The 22,594-nt window shown below is 39.8% G+C and overlaps 1 protein-coding gene across 7 annotated transcripts in view; it reads right to left on the reverse strand.

Annotated features, from left to right (window-relative positions):
* Positions 1-22,594, reverse strand: part of RYR3 (ryanodine receptor 3) — a 598,353-nt gene that overhangs the window by 391,187 nt on the left and 184,572 nt on the right.

A 22,594-nucleotide genomic window follows, 5' to 3' on the forward strand; every position in this document is an offset into this window, starting at 1 on the left:
CCAGTAGGAAGAGTCAGAACAGAAAATTAGGGTCCCATGACCAACCAACTCTCACCAAAAGGATTTCTCTATTCAAGGATAGTTCTTGAAATTTCTGAGTTTATTAAGAAAGAAAAGTATCCCAATTGTTAACTTTATGCTCTATTTATGATACTTGAGGCTGCCTCATCCAGGGATAAATACATGTTCATTATCACAGCTCTAAATTTCAAATTGTATAGACAAAATGAGTCCCTTTCTGCAGGGGAACTGTGTCTGCTGGTAACAGGTAAAGCCAATGGCTTGGCTTCTACAGGAATGGAGGTTGTTTCATTTTACTACACTGCCTCAAACAGGACTGATAACCATCAACCTATGATGACTCAAAGTAGTCCTACTCAAAGACATGGGTGAGAGGACTTCCAAGCTCTCCTGCAGGGGCCAGCATTGTTACTGTGAGTCAAGGCCACAGCCTGTGGCACTGGCACCCTTTAAGGGCACCAGTTCGAGTCCTTGCTGCTTCTTCACTTCTGATCTGGCTCCCTGCTGATGCACCTGGGAAGGGAACAGAGGATGGCCCAAGTACTTGTGACCCTGCATCCACATGGGAGACCCAGAAGAAGTGGATCCTGGCTTTGGTGTGTTCCAGTCCTGGCCATTGTGGCCATTTGGGGAGTGAACCAGCAGATGAAGGGTCTCTTTTTCTGTAACTCTTTCAAATAAAATAAATCTTCAAAAACAAAACAAAACAACAACAACAACCCCCCCCCCCCTCCAAAACCCAAACCTATTCTGTCCTCTAGAAAATGTCTTTATCATCCAGGCCCTGTTGGGTATAGCGTGGAATCAGCTGAGACCAACTTCTCATGGGCTAGCATCAGGAGAGCCAGAAATGATATGCACAGTTTATATTTCAGGAAATTTAGACACTTTCCAGACATTATCTCATCCAATTCCAGCAGACATGTGCTCATGGACAGACTGCTGATCAATTATTGATAATATCTAATTATTTGTATTTATACTTCAGAGGCAGATCTCATCATTAACCAAACACCCACACTCCATCCCAATATGATTTATTTAAATATCATGTAATTAAGTATTTTTTCAGTCTATCTTTGTCACTTCTGGAAAGTAATAGAAAGGTTATAATCAAAGTTAAATGGTGATCAGTTGATGATTTTACAACAATCTTAAAGTGGATCAGGTGAGACACAAATTAAATTAGGTATTTATATATAATTTATATATATAAATATATATATATTTATATATAATTTATATGGGCAAGTGAAGAAAAAAAAGTAAAAGCCACATACACACTTTGAATGCATCTACAAGCCTACCTATGTAACTGTAACAGGAATTGCTTAATATGCTCTATAAAAATTGTCTCATTATCTCACTGGGGCCGGTACTGTGGTGTGGCAGGTTAAGTTACCACCTGCAGTGCCTACATCCCATACAGGGCCGGTTCACACCCAGCTGCTGCTCCACTTCTGATCCAGCTCCCTGCCAATGTGCCCGGGAAAGCAGAGGAAGATGGCTCAGGTGGCTGGGTCTCTGCTCCCACATGGAGACCTGGATGAAGCTCCTGGCTTCATCCACCACTAGATTCAAGAACTTAATACCACCTTCTCCCATCCATGGCAGTTGCAGCCATTTTGGGAGTGAACCACAGGATGGAAGACCGACCTCCCTCTCCCTCTCTCCGTCCCTCCCTCCTTCTCTCTCTCTCTCTTTCTCCAACCCCACCCCCTGCCTGCTCTTCCTCTACCTCTGCCTTTCAAATAAATAAAATAAACCTTAAAAAATCACCTCATTCAACCTTTACCTCAACCTTCTTATGGGAGAGATAATAACCATTTTATATATGAAGAAGCAGATGCATGAAAGTCGAGACACTTTTCCACAATCATACAGCTAGGGAAACATTTTAACTCTGAGTTACAAACTCAACTTTAAGATTTATTTTATTTTTTGAACGACAGCTCTGCTGCCAGTGCAGACTCAATGATCTGACTCATACCGCATCAATATCCATGAAGAGAGGGTTCCCGTCCCTATGCCGAGGCTGCAGAATTCTAATCCCATTAGGCTACCTCCATTCCACTCTTATTAGATTATTGACAATCTCAGAAAGGGTTCTCTATTTTGGAATGGTCATAGGGAATGCAAAGACCATGGACTGAAGTTACTGGGACTTTCACGGCCCCAGAGCTTTATAAAATCTAGATTCTAGGCAGGTGACATCATTTCCTTAAGTTCTAAAATCCGAGACCTATGGAAGCTTTCTCTTCCAAAAGATCATTCAACTCTGGGCCTTTTCAAGCAAGTTTCAGGCATTGACATACCAGGGTACTTCAGAAAGCTCATGGAGAAGTAGAATTAAAAGGTGTTTATTTTGGTGAAAAAACATTTCAAAAATCAATGCACAGTTTTTATAATACATATTTCTATGAGCTTCTTTTTAAGAAAATATTTATGTATTCATTTGCAATGCAGAGAGGGAGGGAGGGAGGGAGGGAGAGAGAGAGAGAGAATCTTCCATCCATTGGTTCACTCCCCAAATTGCCGCAACAGCTGCAGCTGGGCCAGTCAGAAGCCAGAAGCTTCTTCTGGGTCTCCCACATGTATGCAGGGACCAAGCAGTTGGGCCATTATCTGCTGCTTTCCAGGCATATTAGCAGGGAGCTGGTTCTGAAGTGGAGCAGCCAGGACTTGAACTGATGCCCACACAGGATGCCGGCATCACAAGCAGCAGCTTTACTCACTACACCACAGTGCTGGCCTCTCCATGAACTTAATGAAGACCTCTCAAACATTTTAAGTCGATTTTAAGTTGGTGTTATTTCCAGACTTTAAATATTCTGAGGAAACAGACTATGTTTGGAGTTGTTATCAAGGAAAAAAATATATAACACTTTGCTTAAGTTATTTATTAAACATATCATTCTATGGTAAATGATACTATCCAAAACAGTAGAGCTCTAATTTTATGCTTGGCCACTAATGACAAAAGCTACTAAAGATAAACAGTAATATATATATATATATATATATATATATATATATAATTCTAATTGGAAAACATTCCTTTTTGAGAGAAGTAGAAGATGCCAATATCTTTTAAAAGAATAAAGTAAAGGCGACCCTTTCTGATGCCCGAGTAACCCAACACAGGAGTGTCAGGCTCACAGCATAAAGGCAGTTTCTAGGAGTTTCTTCATGTTAGGGACACTTGGGCTGCCCTGAGAACTGACAGCTGTGGAGAAACACTTCTGCACCACCAGAGACTCTGGGCAGAAACAATCACAGTCCTGGGAGGAACAATGGTGGCGTACAGATGTCGTGCTGGGCTGACCCTTACCAACACACAAGAGGAGTGTTCAGAAGGCAAAGAGTGGGGTAAGTTGATCACGTGCCAAGAAAAGGAGAAAATTATCCAATTACAGAAAAGTCTTGACTAAAAAAAAAAAAAAAGAGCTGAGCACATGGTAGGGAGCTTAGATAAATGCTGTAGAAATGCTTGTGAAGCATTTCTTATAGAGAGGTGGCTTCACTGCCACCTAGGCTCAGGAAACCCAAATTGCAGGACCCATATCCTTCCATAAAAGGCTTGCTGAGAAACGCCAGGCTAAAGTGATAAAGATCTAAGAAATACAAACGTATGTGTGTGCATCCCACGACTGGTTCCTTGCCTATCCCCCAGAGACCCAGATTGGCTGATCAACAGATCTATTAAAGTCCAGTCTTTCCTAGGAGGAATGCTCGTTAATTCAAGTGAAAGCAACACTTGCTACATCAGTTATTCTTTTGATGACAGATTTTTCTCAAAAGCTAACACAAACACAAGCGTTTTCTGGAAGTGTTCATGCAGAAATATGGGGGGGGCATAAGAATTTTCTGGGACATATTGCTAAAATTTCCAATTCCCGTGAACCTTAAAAGATGATCTCAAGCGTTAGGAAGCAGAAGTGCCTCTGATCCCTGTTTCAGAGACACTGCAGAACAGCTGGACCAAACAAGTGAATTCAGGTCCTTGAGAATAACTGATTCTTACTTTAGAGTCTCCTTAAAAATATTTATTTAGGGGTGATGTTGTAGTACAGTAGGTTAAAGCTGCTGAATGCAATTCAACATCACACGTGGGCGTCACTTGGAGTCCCAGTTGCTCTACTTCCAGTCCAACTTCCTGCTGATGTGCCTGGGAAAGCAGTGGAAGATGGTCCAAGTGGTTGGACTCCTGCCACCCATGTGAGAGACCTGGATGGAGGTTCCAAGCTCCTGGCTTAAGCTTGGCCCATCCTGGGCCATTGCAGTCATTCAGAGAATGCTGCAGCAGATGGAAGATTGATCTCTTTCCTTTTCCACTCCCCACCCACATAACTCTGTCTTTAAAATAATAAATAAATCTAAAATACTTTTTACTTAAAAGAAAGATCAATCTTTCATCCACTGCCTCCCCAAATGGCTGCAATAGCCTGGGCTGGGCTAGGATGAAGCCAGGAGGCTGGAACTCCATCCAGGTCTCCTACATGGACAGCAGGAGTCTAAATACTTGGGCCATCTTTCACTGCTTTCCCAGACACATCAGCAGAAAGCTGGACTGGAAGTGGAGCAGCAGAGATGTGAACCAGCACTCCAATATGGGATGCTGGTGTCAGAAGACACAGCTTAACCAACTGTACCAAAATGTTGGTTGCCCAAGTTCCTCCTTTGAAGAATCAAATTCATCAAAATACGGTAATTTCCTTCAAATGAATAATCCAGTAATTTGATATTTGTATGACTGTTGTTTTTATGATTCTGCCTGACGTGGGCCCAGTGAAAAGTAATGCTGAACTGCCCTGGATACCTATGTTCTGCCAAGAATCAGTTGTTTCTGGCACAGTTAGGAAGAATGTTACCATAAGCCTTGTGCAAATTAGTGCTGCAAAGCTTGTGTTCTTTAAAATAAGGAAGAGGGGGCAGCCAAAGATTCAGAGACAAAACGCTGGGCAGCTGGCTCGCAAAATGCCTGCTGGGAAAAAGCATAAGTGACAGGTTGGATAGTTGATTTGGTTCTTGACTGAGCCAAGTTTTTCTCTGCCTGGCAGTGCATGGTCAGAATGTTAAATAACTAAGGTGCCAATAGGTGGAAACTTGGATTATTTGCACATGGGAAAACAAGCTGTGTTGATGAGCAGCAACTAATACTTATGGCTGATGGGCAGAGATATTGGAAACAGTGATTCTTTATAGGGTCCTAAAATTATATGGTCAAAAATACAATGATAATGAGTAGCACAGCTACTGTAACAATATCATGGATGCTTAATGGGAACCTAGAATCCTAGAATTCTAGCTTTCAAAGAGTGCTATGTTGAGACACATTGAAGACGTTATTTAGAAGAGATTGCAATCAGAAAAATAGCAGACACGGGAAAGAAAAAAGGCAGAATGTCAAATTAGAGACAAAATCAGCCAAAGTGTCCCATGAGTAAGTTAGGAGTCTGAGCATCACCTAAGGGAGGAAGGTAGGTACAGGATAGTGGAATTAGAATGAGATGAGATGGGGAGGTGGGTGTTTGCCAAGCCATTAAAACGCACATCTCCCATATTGGGGTGCCTGAGTTCATTACCAACTTCCAACTCCTGCCTCAGTTTCCTGGCATTATACACCCTTGAGAGGCAGTGGTGATGGTTCAAGTCGTTGGATTCCTGACACCCATATGTCAGATCTGGATATAGTTTCCAGGTTCTGACTTTGGTCCCTGGCCTGGCCAAAGGCTGTTGTGGGCATTTGAGAAGTAAACCAGTAGATGGGAGCTGTGTGTGTGTGTGTGTACGTGTGTCTTTGTTTCTCAAGTAAAATTTTTTGAAAATATTGAGAGTAGAAACACAGAGATGGAATACAAGCTGAGGGGAGGGGAGAAGAAAAGCCTAGTATGAAACTAATGTTCATGCTTTAATCTTGAATTAGGTTTACTTTAGCTTTGGTGTACTCCTTTGCTATGGCATCTATCCTCTCCTCCCTTTTAGTGATGGTGTGGTTGTTATTACAGAATTCAGAAACAAGAGCAGTTTTTTCTCTATTACCAAGACAGTGGTATATAGCAGCTGCAGCATGGCACAGTGTTTGTCTCTTGGCCTTACCATTGCATAACAGGAAGGGGAAGATTGAGAACATTGCGATGTACCCACCAGAGTGGAGGAAATGCCAAGTTGTAACTGAACTGAGAAAACGCGGTGCCCAGAGGCTGTGCTGCTCCCTTACATGCAGTGGTCAGTATTACTCATCCCCAGGGAGCAGCACCACTAGGGTCCTGTCTTACTGCAGGACTGGATCCACAAGGTCACAGACACAGGACCAGAAGTGAACACTAAGCATTACGGTAAGGGCAAGGACAACAACATGGCTTCCAAATGTTCTCAATGTCTTTTCCAATGCCTTCTTCCTACTCTTAAAGTGACAGTTTTCATTGTGGACATGCAGTTTTTATTAATTGCCCCTAAATGGCATTTCTGCTTTGAGAAAAATAAGACTAGATCACTATAAACTACATTTAGGATTTTTAAAAACTGGCAGGCGTACAAGGACAGATATTACTGATTCATAGTTTTAGAAAGCCTTTGTAGAAATGTTATTTTTTCCTTCAACATGGACAAAGTCTCCTTACCTCTCCACAGAGAATCGGATCCCATTCCTTGCAACTGCCTCATAGAGATGTTTGCATCTGCAAACATTAGTACCATATGTTCCCACTTACAAGGGGGCATACAGCACCCATCATATACAAAGCCATATCTTGGACAGGGATTTGGCACTGCTAGTAAGTTGCTGCAGGAGTTAGAAATGCTCACATAGAATGGTAACAGAGACACCTATTACCTCCTTGGGCTGTTTCTTCTTGAACAGTGTTATCAGGAAAGATCGTAAGTATGGAAGATGGATAAAGTAAAAAAACGTTCATTGAACTAGAGCTCCGTTGGATCCTTTCTCCCTAAATTTTCTTCAGTTGAAGTCACTGATACTTTTCACCCAGGACACGGGCCAGGTCCAATAAACCCAACAAAACCTTTAAGAGACCCAATCTCTTCTTACTAGAACACAACCCCTCAGTATCCTGTGGGACCGGCCAGGAAATACCATGGCAAGTACTGCTGTTGCCCAACCATCCGAGTCACGACTGGGCTTCCCCTGCCCTGCTAACAAACTCAGTTCACTGAGGTTCCTTATCAACAGTGAGGACAGGGAAGGGGTGTTACATGGCAGATTATGATCTTTCTCTTCCTTTTTTGGATAAGTCAGGAGTTACCAATACATAACATCTGAATTAATTTGACAGCCCCAGAGAGAACGAACACACTGATTAAAACTGACTGAGCAATGACACACCTCAAAAATCAAAGTCCTTGCTCATGGTGACCTAAGGAAAGTATGTCAGACCCTATGAAGATAAATGCTTCAAATTAGTCAGTTGCTTTCCAGTGGCATTTGTCCTTACATTCTCATTGAACAAGACACAGATGAAAGTCAGATTGGCTCCCTATTAAACTTGTATATTTTGAGAAGGAAGTGATTTTATTCATTACTATACAAACTAGAAACTTTCTATGGTGACTATAGGTAAGCTTGAATATGATACTACTATAGGTAAGCTTGAATATGATACTACTATAGGTAAGCTTGAATATGATACTAACGAATCAAACTTAAAGCTTGGCTTTATTTTGCAATGACACCAGCACACCTAAGTTGCTGGTTACTTTGCCATTGAAAATACTAGGTGTTTAAGGTCAAGAACCACAAAATTAGCCAAAATTTCTCAAAGCATGGGCTGTGGTCCACCTGCTTAAGAATTTTGGAAGAATAAAAAAAATTAAATATTTTTTTTCCTCCACCCAAGAAAAGAGTGGGAATCAGCAGATATACCTGAGATTGAGAACCACTGTATCTCGACTGAGCTCCATGTCAAGCCCTACAGAAGCTGGGCAGGCTTACCCTGTTCATGGACATGGCATTCTTGACACAATTTACCTGGAACCTGAGCAGTGAGGAATACCACAGAACTCATTTTTCAATGTGAACGGTGACCAGAGGAGGTTGTAGAACTCATCTCATGAACATGAAAAATTCCTCATCATTCTTGGCTGTGTTTTTCACACAGAAATTGCACACCTTTCAGCTGCTTACTGGGGGCTTTGCTGAAGGGGATGTTTAAACCATCTTGTATTCACTCAGTCTCACCACTTTTATTACACTCCAAAAACTCTCTTCATCTTTAGGTAAAAGAAGTAACATGGTTTGAACCTGGATGTCACAGCTTATCAGGATAACAACTGCAACATCAAGGCTGACAGGACTGCTCCTGGGATTGAAGAGGTGGAGCAGAGATCTGTTATTCCACCCTCTGTGCCTTTAGGCAGGAGTGCAGCTGCACCGCCCCCAAAGAGATGCCAATCTGCACTGTTCTGAAGTAGAAATATCTAAGGATGTACAGTGAAGTGCTAAAGCGGGGCTTGAAGCAAAAATCCTGGATGAAAGTGCTCCAAAAAAGAACTGGATGATTAGGTCAAGGGGTTCTTAATTTTGTCAACCACGCTGTAGTTGAGAAACAGCTGCTTGAGAGGGGCTTAGAAACAGCTTTCTTGTACCAATTGTTCTCATCCTCTAAAGGCTTTGGATAGAGCTCAATTGAGTTTAAATGAAATGGAAGAAAAATGATTTAAAGATATCCTAACAAAGAAAGCAGTTTAATCCTGGAATGACTAAGTTAGGAGCACTTTGTTATCATTCCCCAGAATAGTTCAGAAGATAAACAAATTAACTCCCCAGAGTAATGTTTGAATTATCAAAAATCACCTGTTCTTCACCCATCAGGAAACTACACATAAGCAAGATATTATTTGCAAATGATTCACAAAGTTTCAGTTCACGTAGTTCACACCCATATTTAAAATGAAAGAAACTTCAAAGAATGAATGCGCACAGTAGTGGAAAAGAGAAAGTTGTCAACTTAAACGTCTAAAAATCTTCCAGTGCAGTTTGAAACATCTCCCTTACTAAATGCTTCCATGATCGTCAGACTCGGGCCTGAGAGGTTATTCTGCATAACATTTTACATGTCGGAAGAAGAACAAAAACTCATCTGTTGAATCACTACTCAGTGTTCCCTGTAAACAGTCATGACTTGTGAATTATGAGTATGCATATAACTTTAAAATATCAGAACTAAGACTTAAGTTTTACACCCAGGTTTTAAAGTTCCCATAAAGAATAAAGATGCTAAATGCAGTATGGTTTGTATTCCTCAGAATCCAGCTCTACCACAGATGCAATACATCATTTTCTTCCATGGAAAAGCATCAGCTGGAAAGGAGATGTTCTTCTAGTCACAGGAAAAGTCTTTGTGATCTAATTAGTAAGTTCAAGAGTTGGTGGAGGAATAAAAGATACTGTTAATCAGGACAAAAATAGCAGCTATTAGGTGTGAAGAGGAAAGCACTAAGTACTGCAGAGGTGCCCATGTATGAGTAAGACCTACTCATAATTCACCTGGGGCCATTTGCCTGCTGTGAACAAGTAAATGACAAATGAACAGCAGAGCCATGGTGCTGTTTTACTCACTGAATAAATTCCTTGTGAAGATTCCCACCCTAAAGGAACAGGCTGCCCTTAAATATAAAGGGGTGGCTTGTATTGCCTTGAGCAGGTAAGTTATCACTATAGTATTAACAGCTCAAGTAGCAAGGAGAACAATACAGATGAGCAGAGATCTCACAGTTAAAAGGCTGGCCTTTTTCTTCTCTTTTAAGCTATGGATTCAGCAAATGACAATGCATTAATAAACTTGACATGTGTTGCACCTGATTTCTAAGCTATTTGTTAGGTTATCTGTTTCCTTTCCCACTTCTTCACTGTTAGAAATAAACTAGCATGAGGCTCAATGTGCATACAGAGTTGAAGTGGAGAGGGATTTCCTGAAAGTAAACCATTTAGCTACTAACTGAAAAACTGGAATGTGTGGCCATACTTTCCAGGATCTGTGTAGTCAGGTCACGTAACAATCCTTTGAGTTGATGCTTTCACAAATGGTCTAACATGACATTAGACTGTTCTGTGTTTGGCAATTATAGTCTCTGGCCCAATTTAGATAATTCAACATAACGTAGCAGTTCAATGGAGTGCTTACCTTGGTCACTAAGGTAATCCCATCATTGGGACAGTCCACTCATGTCTTTAGGACCATATCACACATTCCAAGGTACCTCTGTTCTCCCCATATAATAGCATTAAGGCCTCAACTTGCAAACAGCCACTTTGGCAGTAAAATCATAACTAGTGGCCGGTGCCACGGCTCAATAGGCTAATCTTCTGCCTTGTGGCGCTGGCACACTGGGTTCTAGTCCCGGTCGGGGCACCGGATTCTTTCCCGGTTGCCCCTCTTCCAGCCCAGTTCTCTGCTGTGGCCAGGGAGTGCAGCAGAGGATGGCCCAAGTGCTTGGGCCCTGCACCCCATGGGAGACCAGGAGAAGTACCTGGCTCCTGCCATCGGATCAGCGCGGTGCGCTGGCCGCAGCGTGCCGGCCGCAGTGGCCATTGGAGGGTGAACCAACAGCAAAGGAAGACCTTTCTCTCTGTCTCTCTCTCTCTCACTGTCCACTCTGCCTGTCAAATAAACAAACAAACAAACAAACAAACACACTCCTGAACAACCAAAAGATCAAGGAAGAAATTAAAACTTTCTTGAAACAAATGAAAATGGAAACACAACACTCCAAAATATAGGTTATAACAAAAGCACGATGAAGAGGGGATTTTATAGCATTCAAATTTGCATCAAAAAGATGATCTTCCATAACAATCTGTTGCTTTACCTCAAGACACTGGATAAACAAGCACAAAATTAGTAGCAAAAAAAGAAATAATAAAACTCCTAACAGAAAAAAAAAGTGAAACAGAACTTGAAAAAATGCAGAATAAAAATCAGTGAAGTGGGGCCAGCACTGTGGTGTGGTAGGCTAAGCCTCTGGCTGCAGGACCGGCATCACATACAGGTGCCGGTTCATGTCCAGGCTACTCCTCTTCTGACCTAGCTATCTGTTAATGGCTTGGGAAAGCAGTGGAAGATGGCCCAAGTGCTTAGGCCCTTGCACCCATGTGGGAGACCTGGAAGAAGCTCCTGGATCCTGGCCTCAGATTGGCCCAGCTCTGGCCATTGTAGCCATTTGGGGAGTGAACCAGTGGATGGAATACCTTTCTCTCTTTCTCTGTCTGTAACTATCTCTCAAATAAATAAAAATCCTTTTAAAAAATCAATTAAGATAAACAGGAAAGATAAACCCTTACCTAGGCTAAGAAAAAAAAGAGATCCAATAAAACCAGAGATGAAAGGGAGACATTATAACTGACCCTAAAGAAAATGGATTGCTAGAAATTAAAACAATTATATACCAACAAATTTGATAGTGTAGAAGAACTGAACAAGTTCCTAGACACAGAAATCTTACCAAGATTGAATTATGAAGAAAGTGAATACCTAAACAGAGCAATAATGAATAACAAGTTTGAATGAATAAGAAGTCTCCCAAAAAAGAAAATCCCAGGACAAGATGGATTCACTGCTGACTTCTACTGAATATTTAAGGAAGAACATGAATTCTTCTCTACTTATTTAAGAGACAGAAGAGGAAATTCTTCCAAATTCATACTATGAGATCAGCATTAATTTGACACCAAACTAGACAATGGCACAACAAATGTAAGCTACAGAATAATATTCTTGATAAACATGGATGCAATAATTCTTAAAAAAATACTAGCAAGCCAACTTTAACAGCACATTAAAGTATCATCTACCACACTGAAATTGGATTCAGTCCAGGGAGGTAACCGATGGTTCAACATATATAAACAATAAACATGATACATCATATCAACAGACTGAAGGATACAAACCGTGTAATCACCTCAATAGACGCAGAAAAGACATTTTACACCCTTTATGTTAAAACTCCAAACGGGGCTGGCACTGTGACATAGTAGGTTAAGCCTCTGCCTGCAGCGCCAGCATCTGGTTCACGACCCAGCTGCTCCTCTTCTGACCCAGCTTTCTGCCAATGGCCTGGAAAGGCAGTGGAAGATGGTCTAAGTGCTTAGGTCCCTGCATCCATGTGGGAGACCTGGAAGAAGCTTCTGGCTGCAGATCAGCCCAGCTCTGGCCATTGTGGCCATTTGGGGAGTGAACCAGTAGATGGAAGATTTCTTTGTTTCTCCCTCTGTCTGTAACTCTACCTCTCAAACAAATAAATCTTAAAAAGAAAAATTCCAAACAAACCAGGTTTAGTAGGAAGGGACCTCATTGTAATACATGTCATAAATAACACATCAATAGCTATAATCATACTGAATGGTAAAAAGCTGAAGGCTTTCCCTCTACAATTCTGTACTAAGACAAGGATACCCACTTCCACCATTTTTATTCTGGAAATATTAGCCAGAGCAATTAGGTAAGAGAAAGAAATAAAGGGGATCTAAATTGGAAAGAAGGAAATAAAACTACCACTATTACAGAAGACACAATCATATATAGAAGACAGCAAAGGTTCCACCAAAAAACCTTTATAACAAATTTAATAAGGTTGCAGGATACAAGGTTAACACATGAAAATCAGTAGCACTGTTAAACATACATATGTTATAAGAAAGGACTTTCAAAGTTTTTACCCTAGAGGACTTACAAATATTTTAGGAGACAGATATTATTAACCTCATTGAATATTACAGAATAGATGTGTGTATCAAAACCTCATGTAGTATACCCCATAAGTAAAATTTGTCAATTAAAATTTAAAATTGTAACAGACCAAGATTCAACAAATAAGCTGATTTTCTACTATATCATTTTGCCTTTTCTGTATCCTCATTTAACAACTTTTACCCTGAAATCCTCTGATCCAGTCCCTTGCCCCTTCCACACCTCGAACACCTTCTCTGCGATCAACTTGTTCCATCATCATCCACCCTCTGTCTCTCTTACAGCACCTCACACTCTTCACCTGAACAGAATCTGGCACTGCCACCCCCCAAACCCCACTTTCCTGGGGATACTTATTACAGGATACTTATTCTCTCCTGTCATAATTCAAGCTTACAAGGTGGGTCTGTGTCTCTCTTCCATGCAGAACTGTTTCTAGATAATTACTCTTCTAGGAGTTGCTAACTCCTTCTCCTTTTAGCTTCACACACCTGGAAACATCATCCTCCACACCTCTCCTTTTGGCCACTCACATACTTCCACAGCCTTTACTTCCTTTGCTAAAATCTCTGGCTTCCTTTATTCCTATATTTGGTGATTCAAGCATGCTCACTGCTATGGGCTTAAAGATGTCCCTTAAAAACATATACTGAAGTCCTAACCCTAGAATCTGGGAATGTGACCTTATTTGTAAATAGTATCTCTACATGTAATCAAGTTAAGATTAAAGCATCAGGGTTGTCCCTAATCCAATATTATTAATGCTGTTTATAGGAAGAGAAAAATGCCATGTGACAATGAAGGCACAGGCTGCAGTTGGGGCTTCTGTAAACCAAGGATGCCTGAGACTAGAATATAGAATAGGCAAGGAAGGATCCTGCCCTAGATACTTTAAAAGCATGGCCTAGGAAACACCTTGATTTCAGACTTACAGCCTCCTGAACTGTAAGAGAATAATTTTCCATTGTTTTAAGCCATCTAGATTGTGGTCATTTGCTACATTAGCCCTAAGAAACCAATGCATAAATGAATACCACCATATGATACAAAGGAATTTCAAAAAGTTCATGGAAAATATTTTGGTGCAAAACATGTTAAAATGCATGAACTTTTTTCATGATGTAAACTTCCAGATAACTTTTGGAAGATTCCCCACATGCATAGACTCCAAAAATTTTTTGCACCAAAATATACTTAGCTTTTAAATGGATGAACTTTTTGAAGTCCCCTCATATCACAGTCTCCCCTCTTTAGGAATGCTCTCCAACACTCCACCTTAGCCCCAGTCTCTCATGGTCATGCATGTGAAGCCTATTTTCACTCAACTTCTTTTCTCTGAAATTCTAAATGAGACTCCCCATTATGTAATCATCTATTCATCTTGCTTGCTCACTCCACCAATTTCATTATTATTTATATCTCAAACCTTGTCACTCCTATCTTGGTTCTCACCTCATTCAACTGAGTTCCAGGATTTCTATAGTCCAATCTCCTATACTCCTTGGCCCCATGTTGCTCCTCACAGTTGCCTAGTAATACCCTGATCCTGGGAGGACCCAGTTTCTTCATGTCTCTGCTGGGACTGCTGAAGGTTGTGGTGGAAGATGACATTATTCATTACCCTGGTTGCATTAAGAATTCATTGTCACCAACCCCAACTGGTCCTCAACCCCAGGCCCCCACACTGCTTATCAGTTCTATTCTTCTCTAGGTAGTACATTCTGGGACAATTTTTGCACAAAACCTATAGCCCCACTTTCACCACCGCCTTTTCCCTTCCTGTTGAATGAGTTCCTCCTTTATTTGAAGGTCAAGTTCTCTTCTATCCTTTTCTGCCATATCAGTAATTTTACACCCCAACCCATCCATTCTCTCTCCTGCACCTTCTCCCTCTCCTTCTCCACTTATACTTTCTCATGAGCATTTAAAAACGCTGACGTCTTTTCCTGTTGCAAAAGTCCATCCATCCCGAATCCCTCTCCAGCTGTCATTTTCCATTAGTCTATATGGGTTGTTTTTGCTTACTTTCTCCTACTCTAAACTGGCTTCTGTTCTCATCACCCCTGTGAAGAGCTCTCACCAGAACTGCAGCTGGTCTTCATGTCACCACATCTAACGGAAAGTTCCATCCTCATATTCCTTGCCCTTCCAATGGCATTCTACCCTATTGGCTGTGCTCCCTTTGGACATACTTCTCTTCATGTGTATGGCTTCTCTGGCACCACACTTGGCTGGTTTACTTCTCTTCTCTCAGGGTAGTCACCTTATGCTCTTAGGTGTGTTTTCTTCCTCCACTCATTTAAAAATATTGACATTTTCCTATTTCCTTTGAAATCAACATCTTTCACTCATTCTCATAGCTTGATTTATTACTCCAAGCCAATAACTCCCAAACGTTAACTCCTTTGAACATTATTTATGAATTCTTGTTCCATTTATACATTCTTAAAAATATTTTTGGCTATCTTTCAAGCCCGTTGGACTCCACATGTCCAGCACCACCCTCTGTTTGATAGATCCCTTTTCCAGTATATCACATTTCTCTAAATGATGTGCCAGCTACAGGCAGCTGAAGCCCGTAACTCTAGAGTCATACTGGATTCTGACCACTTTGATCCTTTGCTGCCCTATGAATTACATGAAGCATGACTGAATTTGATTTAATGCTAGTCTATCTGTCTCCTTTTTATTTGAGGACCTATAAAATTTATACAAGCTTTCCTCCAAGAATGAGTTCTATGCATATTCAGCTTCTATCCTTGCTACTTCCAATCTGTGCCATCACCTCCTCCCTTTTTCCTTGCCAACGTCAAAGGTGCACTCAATGTAACCCCCTCACTAATAGTGCCCCCTACTGGCACCCCTTCTCTTTTGAAATTGTCTCTGTTCTACCATTATTGTCATTTGCTGGTTTTATTTATTTATTTTTTTGATGTTACTGTTCTGTCCTTATGACACTATCACAATTAAATTGGATTTACCATTTTGCCTTCATTGCTGCTGTTAAATGTTAAGCACTAATTGTATGCTAAGATAACCTAGTTTGTTTCTGGTAGGAAATATTTTGAGTTTCCATTTTGAATGTGTTCGGATCAAACAAACAATAAACTACTGAATTCTGTAAGAGATGGCTAACTTTTCATAAAAAATAATGGATGTGAGAGTAATATAAAATACCACCTTTAAAGGGAAGGTAAGAAAGTCAACCCAGTATCTTATATCTGGAGAAACAGCCTTCAAAAATTAGGAAGAAATGAAGGCATTCTTAATGAAACAAAAGCTGGGAGAGTTTTTCTGAGGGGATCTGTAGCACAAGGAGCAGTAAAGGATATTCCTCGGACTGAAGAGAAATCCTACCAGGTGGAAATCTAGATATACAAGAACGAATGAAGAGCAGTGAAAACGGTGACTGTGTCAATATAACAGAAGGCCATTTTCCCTTTTACGAGTTTCTTTCAAATACAATAGGCTCTTTAAGATAAAATATGAGAATATACTGTAAATTTAATAACATGTAGAAATACAATACCTCAAAGTAATATAACAAAGGATGCAAGGAACATGATGTAAAATTAATTCAAGGGAAACTGTGGGAAGTTAGCTTATATTCTGATCTCTAAAGGAGCTACTCATAAAGTGATATAAAGGGGGCCTGGTAGTGTAGCACAGCAGGTCAAGCTGTTGCTTACAACACAGGCATCCCACAGTGGAGCACTGGTTTGAATCCTGGTTGCTCTGTTTCTGAGCCAGTTCCCTGCTGATGTGCCTGAGAAAGCGGGGAAAGATGACCCATGCACCTGGGCCCATGCCATACATGTCAGAGACCTGGATGGAGCTCCTGGCTTCAAACTGGCCCAGCCCTGGCTATTGTGGTCATTTGGGGAATGAAGAAGATGTAAGATGTCTTTTCTTCCTCTCTATTACTCTTTCAAATAAAATAAATCTTAAATAATAAATCAAACGGATATAGCTAAAAAGCTAGTAGAGGAGACAAAAGAGAATACTCTTTAAAATGATTTCGTTTAAAGAAGACAGCAAAGAACAGAAAACACATCCAGAGAGGACAAAAGGAAACAGATAGAAAGATGGTAGAACAAAATTCAACATTATCAATTATTAAAATACATGTAAAGGAACACTGCAATTAAGCAATAGGGATTATAAAATATGAGGGAAAATAGCACTTCACTGCATGCTGCTCATAAGGAATACATTTTAAATATAAAGCTATGAATATATAAACGAGGTGAAAATAGAGTGCTGAAAAATGGTAAATCCAGCAGTAAGAACAAGAAAGCTTAGGACTAGATTAATGTCAATCAAAGTATTCTGTAAGGAAGGAGATTATTTGATAAGGAGAAATGAAACCAATTCATCAAGAAAACAACAATCCTAAACATGTGTACCCAACAGTAGAGCCTTAAAATACAAAAAAATGAAACTGATAGAACAAAAAGGAGACATAGACAAGTCTTCAATAAGAAAATAGACTATTTCAATAATACTAAAGATTATCTTGCCATTCATAAAAATTGTAAATTCAAAAAATGCAAAATACACATTTGATTCAAGTACACATGAAACATTCATAAAGACAGACCATATGCCAGGTAATAAAATATGTTTCAATAAACTGCAAAAACATTGAAAAAATTTCAAAAAATTTAAATCATGGAGTATGTCCCTTGACCTTATCAGAAATTAGAAGTCAGTAATAATTAAAATTTATATTCCATTGATTCATTTTATTTCTTTAGATCATCCATTTATTAACAGTTTTCATCTAACTTACTGACTCTCCTTAATATTTCACTTTGAAAGCCAAAATGTCCTGATCCTCACAAATCTAGGCCTCCAAAATACTTAATTAGTCTAATTCAATAAACAGGCAACTCTACCAAGTCATACAACTCATGCTAGGGATAACAAAATGACTGCTTAAGGTCACTTTTCATGTATCAGGCACTTGTTGTAAAGCTTTTTGCTATTATGAGCCCATTTCACTGTATCTTCACAGTAATTCTACAAGAAGGGTACAGTTTTAAAGATGAAGAAACTGAGGCAAAGACAGGTCAAAGAATTTGCCCATAGTTACAAAGCTATTAAGTGGTAGAGCAAGAGTTATCTGCCTAGGCAGTTTGACTCTAGGGTCATGTTTATTAACCCCTGTGCTATGTGCAGCTATACAGAGACCTCCATTTTAGTGCTCATCCACTGGTGGGAGGCAGACGAATATACAAGTGAACTACTCTAACTCAGTGCAGTCAATGTTTAGACACCCCTCAATTTCACCATGTCTCTTTGTGACAATACAGAATGCTTATCCCCCTCTATAAATTTAGCTTTGAAGAAAATACATGATAATCTCATTTATAACTGTAAAAAATTTAACACTGCTTCATATGCTTGCTCAGAGTATTTGCATTTTAATAGCTCCCATTTGATTTAAGCAAAATGCATAATTCTAACTTTGGAATGTCAGACATTCATTGGACAGATGTAGAAGGTTGTGGGAGGGGTTATGGAGACATACTTGTTAAGGTCTAACAACATGGAGTAATATGGCTATTTTACCCTTAAGTAAACTCGATCCATGATACTTCTATGTTTCTGAATATTAAAGAAATTAGGTAGTGATTAAAGTTTAAAATGAATACTCTTCAGGAAGTCAATTAAATCCCTATACCTTTCTTTTCTGTAAGTGAGGACAGTGTTTGCTTCATAGGTTTCTAAAGATTAAACAAAAGCAGCCAGCAGCCACTGCGGAACTTGGCATATGGCGTAGGATGCCTGAAAAATGCTAATAATTTTGTTAAAATCAAAATATCTACTTATTAGTCTCTTCATAGTATGATATGGCACATTTTTGGAATAAGTTTTATTCCAGTTTGGCCTTTCATAAGATCTCCAATCCACAGAGAATACAACTTACTAAAATATAAATCCGAAGTTCAAAGAAGAGCATACAAACTCAGGCTGAGCCTCTCTGTCTGCCAATTTTCACAGATTTAACTTTCTGGGAGTAAACAGTAAATTCCCTCCTGGGAGAAAGATTATAAAAATAATAGAAAATAATAAGTTATTTTTAGCTGAGAATTTGATCTTAATTTATGTCATCTGCATAATGATGTTTGCACAATAGCTTATGTTTAATCCTGAGTTGAGAGCCTGTACAACTTTCAGAAATAATAGCAGGCTCCTTCATTTTCAAAGCAGGAGGTGATAACAGTGGGAATAAAATTTCCTCAGGAAATGTTCAATTTGAAAATTGGATTTTTCAGTTTAAATTGGCCATGATCAGTAAGCCAGACAAAGCGTTATCTAAAAGGGAGATGGAAATTCATGCTCAGACACCTAGAGCTCAAATATTTTAGACATGCTAGCTGTTAAAGGGCACTAGGGTAAACTGTTCTACCTTATTTCATTTTCTTCAACATGAAAATCGGTGAAACAAACCCAGATTGATCTGTTGAAACTAATTTCCAATAGAAAGTTCCCACACTGTTCACACTTTCGATGATGATCTATTTATTATTAAGGCAGGTGGAAGTTGGGATTTGGAAAAGCACTGGAGTTCCAAATTCAGCTGACTAGGTCACAGTAATCACATAATCATCATCAATGAAGATTATTATGGGATAAGGCTTATGAAATCCTTTTCTCCCTCAGCATGAAAATTTGATCTTCAGTTGCTCTTGGAGACAACCTGATAAAAATGTTTTGTTAATCATGGCACCAGCATACAATGCTTATGGTGGAAATGAACCCCTATTGGTAGCTTGCATTTGGACTGAGAAGAATATTATTTTATAGGAAGCCACACCTTTGCAACCACTCAACTGAAGCCATTCTTATAGATGGGGCTGCCCTTTGTGAGGTCTCCCAAAGTTATACTTGTGGAATTGTTGCAAGATACGTTCACTGCTAGAGTAAATCAGGCTTTTAAGCCATGAAGACTTTCACCCATGCGTGCTGTGGCCCTTACTCCTTTGCATTGGAGTCATTGTCAGGGGATGGGGAATTCAGAATTCAGCACCCTGACTGCTGCAGGAAATTGTGCAGAAGAGCAGTGAGTAGTGTCTGACACTTCTTTTTTTTGGCAAGCCCTGGTTCCTGTCCTACACTCTTCTGAGAAGACTGGTGCCAAGTGTTCTATGAAGAATCTTATCAATCTGGATGTTAAGTTAAACCAAGGAAGACCCCCTGTAGTTACAAATAGATGAGATTAGAATAGTAAGGACCAAAGATTAAATTCTTGGTATCAAGGAACACATTTCGACTTAAAAATGACAGCAAATAAACATTTAATATTATTAATTAAAAATTTATTCTCTATGTTCCCTGGTTTCTGGTTATAGCTGTCTTCCTATAAAAGAAAGTACTTTTTTTTTTTTAAGAAAGTACTTTTTTTAAAGACTTATTTATTTTTATTTGAAAGTCAGAGTTACACAGACAGAGGAGAAGGAGAGAGAGGGGGAGGGAGGGGGAGAGGGAGAGGGAGAGAAAGAGAGATCGTAATTCCGACAGTTCATTCCCCAATTGGCCGCAATGGCCAGAGCTGCACTGATCAGGAGCTAGGCGCTTCTTCCAGGTCTCCCATGTGGATACAGGGGCCCAAGGACTTGGGTGATCTTCTACTACTTTCCCAGGCCATAGCAGAGAGCTGGATTGGAAGTGGAGCAGCTGGGTCTCGAACCAGCATCCATATGGGATGCTGACGCTTCAGGCCAGGGTGTTAACCCACGGCACCACAGCACCAGCCCCAAGAAAGCACTTTTTAATTCCTAGACCTGTGTCTACTTGAGAAGGAAACTGAATAATTTTACCACTGTCAGTTAATACCAGCAGTTTCAGGAGTCCTTCCGGGAAGGGTCAGCCACAGCAAACAAGGATCAGTCACCAGAGCTGTCCCAAGTGTTAAAGGGTCTCCATGATAATGAAATTATGGTATATATACACTATGGAATACTACACAGTGGTAAAAAATGAAATCCTGTCATTTGCAACAAAATGGATGCAATTAAAAATCATTATACTTAGTGAAATGAGCCAGTTACCAAAGGACAAATACCATATGGTATTTGATCTCTGATCTGTGGTAACTAAGAGTACTTAAAATGTAATCTATAGGAATGAATCTGACACTTTGAGATACAACGATTTAGAATAGCCCTTGTTCTGACTGTTGGGGAACAATGTTTTCTTGTTTGCTTTTGTTATTTATTTTTTCTTCATACTAATTGATGAACTTTCTACTTGGTGTAGGGTTAATCTTATAAAAATTAACTGAAAATTGATCTCTGTAAAAAATAAGAATGGGAAAGAAAGAAGGAGGAGGAAGAAAGGCAGGGGCATGAGTGAGAGGGAGGAAGCAGCACCAAGTTCCCAAATCTGTATATATTAAAAGCACGAAGTTTATTCCTTAAACAAAAATGGTCTCCATGTCTGTAGCAGGTGTTGATCCTGGGCTTCCATTTCTTCTACCTTCTCACTCTGCTTCCGTAAGACCTCTTTTCAGGACGTGTACACCAAGAATATATTCTGAACACCGTATCTCATCTGTTCTTTTCTGAGCTCTTTCTTCTCCCTAGGGTTTATCTCAATTTTACCTCTCTAGCTTAAGAGGCTGTCACCTTGACTAGAAATGCTCAAGGTCAGTGGTTGGCTCTGCAGCTAGCTGGTAAGAATGGTGTTTAATGTCCATGCCTGTGATCAGTGCCAGGCTTTGGAATATCCCTTCTTGCCTTACTGCATGACTTATTCAGGTTCCAAGGACCTACAAATGACTATAGCTGGTTGTGAAATTTGATGGTAGACAATTAAGGGAACTATTTAGTTAAAAAAAAAAAAAAGATGGGGATAGGCAGTCAAAAGAAGCATGCATGGCTGTAACCAACTGTGGCCAAGAAAGCTCCCAGAAGATGGGTTCATCAAGAAGGTCATTCCCAGAAATGCTAACAGAAAATTCTCAACACCTACTATATTTTTCCATGAATGTGACCTTATCATGGTGTACTTCCCTCTTACTGTAAAACTGACATATATTCATGCAATGACAATGGAAATGTCAACTATAATACTGGCATATCCTTTTGGGAAAGCACTTTAATATTCTTGTTTCTGATACTATTGATTCTATTCTTGGACATTCACTTTAGGAAGCTAAAATAAGTCAAGAAAAGTACATGAATGATTTTGAAAACTATCCATAAAGACTACATAGTGATATGGGACTAGTTGAAACAAAGAAAAGAGGCAGAATTTCTGAATATCCACTAAGAGTGTAACTTCAAAAACAGGTGCATGTAGACAGAGGTTAAAGGAAAAAAATAGTTATGATACGTGTTAAATCATACATAGTATGTTATATCTCAGTGATTTTCTAGTTTTACCATCCTGTTTACATTAGAATGAAAATAATGACCACTTAATCATGTGAAATCTATGAAGGATATTTTCTTATCCCTAGTGCACGCACTTATGAGTGGCATAGTTTATCTTTTTTATACCTGGGCAACTTGAAGAATTCTTTTCTTTAACAAGATGTATTTCTTTGATTTGAAAGGCAGAGTGACACAAAGAGGAGAGAGAGGGAGAGGGTGAAGGAGACAGATCTTCTACCCACTGATTCACTCCCCAAATGGCTACAGCAGCCAAAGCTTGGCCAAGCCAAAGCCAGGAGCCAGGAACTCTAACTAGATCTCCCACATGGGAGGCAGGAACCTAAATACTTGGTCCATCATCCATTGCCTCCCAGGTGCATTAGCAAGAAGCTGTACTGGAAGCAGAGTAGCCAGGACTTGAACCAGCACTCTTAGATGTGATGTGGGCATCCCAAGTGGAAGCTTAACCCACTGTGCTGCAGTGCC

Source organism: Oryctolagus cuniculus, chromosome 12, assembly GCF_964237555.1.
Source record: "Oryctolagus cuniculus chromosome 12, mOryCun1.1, whole genome shotgun sequence".
NCBI lineage: Eukaryota > Metazoa > Chordata > Mammalia > Lagomorpha > Leporidae > Oryctolagus > Oryctolagus cuniculus.